The 5876-nt window shown below is 51.1% G+C and overlaps 2 non-coding genes across 2 annotated transcripts in view; both read left to right on the top strand.

The window, feature by feature from the left end:
* The first annotated feature begins 1780 nt into the window (after positions 1–1780).
* LOC139997317 (5.8S ribosomal RNA) lies at positions 1781–1935 on the top strand. Its single transcript, XR_011802718.1, has one exon. It is a non-coding gene; the product is annotated as a 5.8S ribosomal RNA (ribosomal RNA).
* Positions 1936–4063: 2128 nt separating this feature from the next.
* Positions 4064–5876, top strand: part of LOC139997315 (large subunit ribosomal RNA) — a 4170-nt gene continuing 2357 nt past the window's right edge. The window contains exon 1 of the ribosomal RNA XR_011802716.1: positions 4064–5876. This exon is cut by the window's right edge and continues 2357 nt beyond it. This is a non-coding gene — a ribosomal RNA (large subunit ribosomal RNA).

The following is a 5876-nucleotide window of genomic DNA, read 5'->3' as shown; positions in this document are numbered from 1 at the left end:
ATGTCGTTTCGTTGTCGTTCGTTTCAACGGCGAACGATATACGATGTTCGACAAAACGAAACCACGTTGTACGTTCGTACTCGTGGATCGGGTAACCTAGAACGAAAACGCATTGCGTGGATGTTGGCCCGAAAAGATATATACCAGTGCGAGTGATGGTAAAGAGTATAACGATTCTTAACTAGACGAAGTTGGTTCGGAGGGGACCGCCGGCCGTCTCTCTATCCTCGCGAGTCTAATGCCTCGTTCCGTCGCTAGAGTTTTTCAAACTCTGCTTCTGGCTATCGGGAAGAATAGACCGCGCGCGAGGAAGAGGAACGACGACCGTGCGCGTCCCATCGATTTTTTTTATTTTTACCTGAACCACCGAAGTCGATTCAGAGGGGACCGCCGGCCGTCTCTCTATCCTCGTTGTCGTGAGTCATATGCCTCGTTCCGTCGCTAGAGTTTTTCAAACTCTGCTTCTGGCTATCGGGAAGAAACGACCGCGCGAGGAAGACGACGACGACGACCGTGCGCGTCCCATCGAATTTTTTTTTATTTTTACCTGATCGACGGAAGTTTCGTCCGGTTCGTCTCTTTTACCATCGTCTCGTCGACCCGTTCAGAGGGGACCGCCTGTCCATATCCTCGTTGTCGTGAGTCATATGCCTCGTTCCGTCGCTAGAGTTTTTCAAACTCTGCTTCTGGCTATCGGGAAGAAACGACCGCGCGAGGCCGATGGCTGCGAGTCCCATCGAATTTTTTTTAAACGCACGCACACACATACACCTGAACGGAGATGCGTTCCTTTTCGTCGCGATTTTTCGCGCTTTAGTCGTCGTTGTCGCCATCCGTTCGGAGGGGACCGCCGGCCGTCTCTCTATCCTCGTTGTCGAGAGTCTAATGCCTCGTTCCGTCGCTAGAGTTTTTCAAACTCTGCTTCTGGCTATCGGGAAGAAAAGACCGCGCGAGGAAGAGGAAGGACGACCGTGCGCGTCCCTTTCGAATTTTTTTTTATTTTTACCTGAGCGACCAAAGTGGATTCAGAGGGGACCGCCGGCCGTCTCTCTATCTTCGTTGTCGCGAGTCTAATGCCTCGTTCCGTCGCTAGAGTTTTTCAAACTCTGCTTCTGGCTATCGGGAAGAATAGACCGCGCGCGAGGAAGAGGAAGGACGACCGTGCGCGTCCCATCGATTTTTTTTATTTTTACCTGAACCACCGAAGTCGATTCAGAGGGGACCGCCGGCCGTGTCTGTATCCTCGTTGTCGAGAGTCTAATGCCTCGTTCCGTCGCTAGAGTTTTTCAAACTCTGCTTCTGGCTATCGGGAAGAAACGACCGCGCGAGGAAGACTACGACCGTGCGCGTCCCATCGATTTTTTTTACCCGAACGATGGAGATGCATATCGGCTGTTTGCTTCGAATAACTGGACGAGAGGAACGAACATATATATATATCATGGGCTAGCCACCGTGCGCTTTCTTCGCGAGATCGTGTGCTGTACAGAGGATTCAGAATCGGGTGTTATATCCCCGTCGTTTCCTGACGAACGGAGCTTCGATCTCGTTGGTTGTTATATATTATAATGCACTTTACGCCCGGTCGGCGGGCTGCGTGTGTCGTCGCGCAGTCCGTCCGATTTCGTTTTCGAACGTATTTTCGTGTCGTCAATCATATGGCGACTTCCGCGCGTTCGATTCCCGTTGGTCGGACGTTTGTCGGATATCGGCTTCTTTCGAACCGAGAATAAGAGTACAAAAACCTGAGTACACAAACAAAAATCCATGCATAAACGATTACCCTGAACGGTGGATCACTTGGCTCGTGGGTCGATGAAGAACGCAGCTAATTGCGCGTCAACGTGTGAACTGCAGGACACATGAACATCGACATTTCGAACGCACATTGCGGTCCACGGATACAATTCCTGGACCACGCCTGGCTGAGGGTTGCTCACGTAAACCTAAGACTGCTTGCGTTGCGTATCGTTGCTCTCGGTCCGTATCTCTCTGTTCTTTCTTGCCTCGTCGACAGCCCGCCGTCGTTCGTTTTATCTTTAAACGAACGTTTCTGAGTCGGAGGACGAGCGCCAAGCAAAAGAATACGAATTAAAGAGCGGTCGAGGGCTCGTACGCGACGTACGAGCGATTGTTGGACGTTCGTCGGCGTTCGTCGCTGGATCGTGTGGAGACCGGCGTACGCATGCTCTCGATACAAATATATATGAAAAATCTATCGCGTTCACGGGAGACTCGCAAAACTACCTCCGTCTCTTCTCTGTCCCTTCTTGGCTTGACAACCCGCCGTCGTTCGTGTTTTACGAACGTTTCTGAGTCGGACGAAGCGCAAGAAGAAGGATACGAATTAAAAGAGCGCGGAGAGAACCGTCGTCGTCGACGCGGTTATCGAGATACACAGAGCGAGTTTTCTTCGTGGCCGATTTTTTTTTTCTTTTTGTATCAGCCTCTGCTACGTTTTGTTAGTCTTCGATAAGCACGAATGACCGCGCCCCCGACGTCGTCTTAAATGAATTTTTGGCGAGACTGAGAGAAAGCAAAAATATTTTTGAACAAAGTCAGTCGAGAGAGGAGAGAAAAGAGAACCAAGATATTAAAACCTAAACCTAAACTTGGTGGCGTAACGAAAAACTGTGTGCCTTAAAGAAACACAACCGTCTTTTCATCAAGATGTTTTTACTCGTACAGCCCCAGGGATCGAATACCCACTCCGTCTGTTCGTGCGGCAGAGATGTATTCTGCAGGCGCGAGACGACTGACGAGAGACAACGAGGACCGTCGCATCGATGGGTCGTCGTTGCGTTTTTCATCCTCTGTGCTTTTTTCTGTTCTTCGCGAACCCAGAGAAAGCCGTAGATCCGGGAACGGACACACGAGATTTCTTCGAACGCTGATGACTTAGGGAGATGATCCCCAGCGTTGCGCGGAGATCGGAGAGTACGCGTACATGTATCGGGACGAATTTTTCCCCGTCGGTCGCGTATCTCTCTGCCCGCGCGCCTGGCCCAAAGCCACGTTCGTCGGAAATCAACGAAAAGTGTGTTACGATCTAGCGTGCGTCTACGATCGGCTATATTTAAGGGTGACGAAGAAGAGAAAAGCTCACGGTGTTGCGCAACGTTTCTGTACTCGATTTTAAGATGTGCATGTGAGTCCGTTACAAAGTTGTTCGGATCGTCGAAAATAGTCGTTTTCGTCGTCGTGCGAAAGAGAATAATCTCTGACATTGGCACGGAGAGATCGCGCAGAGGAAGAGAACGATCCTCTTTGGCGAGGCTCGAGAAAGACTAACGAAACTTGATTAGAGACGAGGTATACACGCGCCGTACGTACGACGTACGCGCGTGTGATTTTTTTTTGCTTTAAGGCGATTCGGCGCTCCGAGTATTAGAGAAAAAGAGATCGTTGGTCATCCCATGTCTCTTCGTCGTCTATCGCTGGACCGCGCATCCTAACGTATCGCCGGTCGTCCAGTCCCCGAGTAATAAATTCACCCCGTTGTGTACGTCTCGCGCTCGCTTTTCCACTTGCGTGAGTTCCCGTGCGTTTTCGTCGTTGGTACAGAGCAAAGAAACCGATATGTTATATACATGTCGCGTGTTCGATCTCTGTGCCAGCAATAACAGGCGAAAACAAGGAACCGCTGGAATCGTCGAGAAGAGAGAAACGGCTACGGGAGATATATTATACATAACACGTGTATATATATATATATATATTATACAAAGAGGACGGGCGTTAAAAACCGGAGATCGTTACGGGTGTCTTGCGTGAGTCTTAGCTCGAACATGATACGACGAACGAAGTTTAAAAGGCACTTTGGCGAGATGCATAAAACGTTTCTCGATCGAGATAGAATATAAGGTTCTCGATTCTATTCGAATTAATTTTTTTTTTTTATTTTTTTTTCTCTTTGAGGCGATTCTCGGAGAGAGAAATAAAAATAAAGACCCTCTGTCGCATTGTTATCAAACCGTCTTGCTTTTCTCGAATCGCGCCCACATGGCACGAAATTTTTTTTTCTTTGAAAAAAAAAAATTGTCACCGTGTCGTGACGTTGAAGCGACCTCAGAGTAGGCGAGATCACCCGCTGAATTTAAGCATATTACTAAGCGGAGGAAAAGAAACTAACAAGGATTTCCTTAGTAGCGGCGAGCGAACAGGAATTAGCCCAGCACTGAATCCCGCGGTTCCGCCGTTGGGAAATGTAGTGTTCGGGAGGATCCGTTTATCCCGTGACGTCGAACCGCGTCCAAGTCCATCTTGAATGGGGCCATGTACCCACAGAGGGTGCCAGGCCCGTAGTGACCGGAACGCGTTTCGGGAGGATCTCTCCTTAGAGTCGGGTTGCTTGAGAGTGCAGCCCTAAGTTGGTGGTAAACTCCATCTAAGGCTAAATACAACCACGAGACCGATAGCGAACAAGTACCGTGAGGGAAAGTTGAAAAGAACTTTGAAGAGAGAGTTCAAGAGTACGTGAAACCGTTCAGGGGTAAACCTGAGAAACCCAAAAGATCGAATGGGGAGATTCATCGTCGACGGCGTCGGTGATCGTTGGTGAGCGATGCTCCGGGTGGGCCTTCGTGGTTCCATTGGCGAGGGCACGCCACCTTCGATTCGAACGCTCCGGCGTCGTAGTCGTGCACTTCTCCCCTAGTAGAACGTCGCGACCCGTTGTGTGTCGGTCTACGGCCCGAGCGGGTGACTGTCGCGTCGCTTCGGCGCACGCGGCAGACCCTCGGTCGCCCGGCCGACTGCACGACGGTACACTAGACGGTATCGGGCCGCAACCAATCCATTCTCGAATGTGTGTGCGTCTAGACCGCCGCAAGCATCGTCGATCGTTCTCAGTTTTTACGGAGTTTAATTCCGTGCTGGGGCGTCGGCAGCTGTTGGCTGGCGGATTTCTTGGACTGGCCGAGTCTCTGATTACCGGTCGGCGACGCTATTGCTTTGGGTACTCTCAGGACCCGTCTTGAAACACGGACCAAGGAGTCTAACATGTACGCGAGTCATTGGGACTTGTAAACCTAAAGGCGAAATGAAAGTGAAAATCGGCGCGCGTGCCCACCCTGAGTGGGTTGCGCGTGTCCGATCGAGGGAGGATGGGCCGCGAGACAATGCGGCCCCGCACTCCCGGGGCGTCTCGTTCTCATTGCGAGGAGAGGCGCACCTAGAGCGTACACGTTGGGACCCGAAAGATGGTGAACTATGCCTGGTCAGGACGAAGTCAGGGGAAACCCTGATGGAGGTCCGTAGCGATTCTGACGTGCAAATCGATCGTCGGAACTGGGTATAGGGGCGAAAGACTAATCGAACCATCTAGTAGCTGGTTCCCTCCGAAGTTTCCCTCAGGATAGCTGGCACTCGTCCGTTCTCATCGAACGCGTACGAGTCTCATCTGGTAAAGCGAATGATTAGAGGCCTTGGGGCCGAAACGACCTCAACCTATTCTCAAACTTTAAATGGGTGAGATCTCTGGCTTGCTTGGATCATGAAGCCACGAGATACAATTGTCGGATCAGAGTGCCAAGTGGGCCAATTTTGGTAAGCAGAACTGGCGCTGTGGGATGAACCAAACGTGGAGTTAAGGCGCCTAAGTCGACGCTTATGGGATACCATGAAAGGCGTTGGTTGCTTAAGACAGCAGGACGGTGGCCATGGAAGTCGGAATCCGCTAAGGAGTGTGTAACAACTCACCTGCCGAAGCAACTAGCCCTGAAAATGGATGGCGCTGAAGCGTCGCGCCTATACTCCGCCGTCAGTGGCAAGTGGGAAGGCACGCGAGTCTTTCGATCAATTGCGATCGTGGACCGTCCTTCATGAAGCTCTGACGAGTAGGAGGGTCGCGGCGGTGTGCGCAGAAGGGTCTGGGC

This window comes from Bombus fervidus, unplaced genomic scaffold, assembly GCF_041682495.2.
Source record: "Bombus fervidus isolate BK054 unplaced genomic scaffold, iyBomFerv1 scaffold0054, whole genome shotgun sequence".
In the NCBI taxonomy this organism is placed as follows: domain Eukaryota; kingdom Metazoa; phylum Arthropoda; class Insecta; order Hymenoptera; family Apidae; genus Bombus; species Bombus fervidus.
The sequence above is the reverse complement of the archived record's forward strand: the minus strand, read 5'-3'. Positions and strand labels throughout refer to the sequence as shown.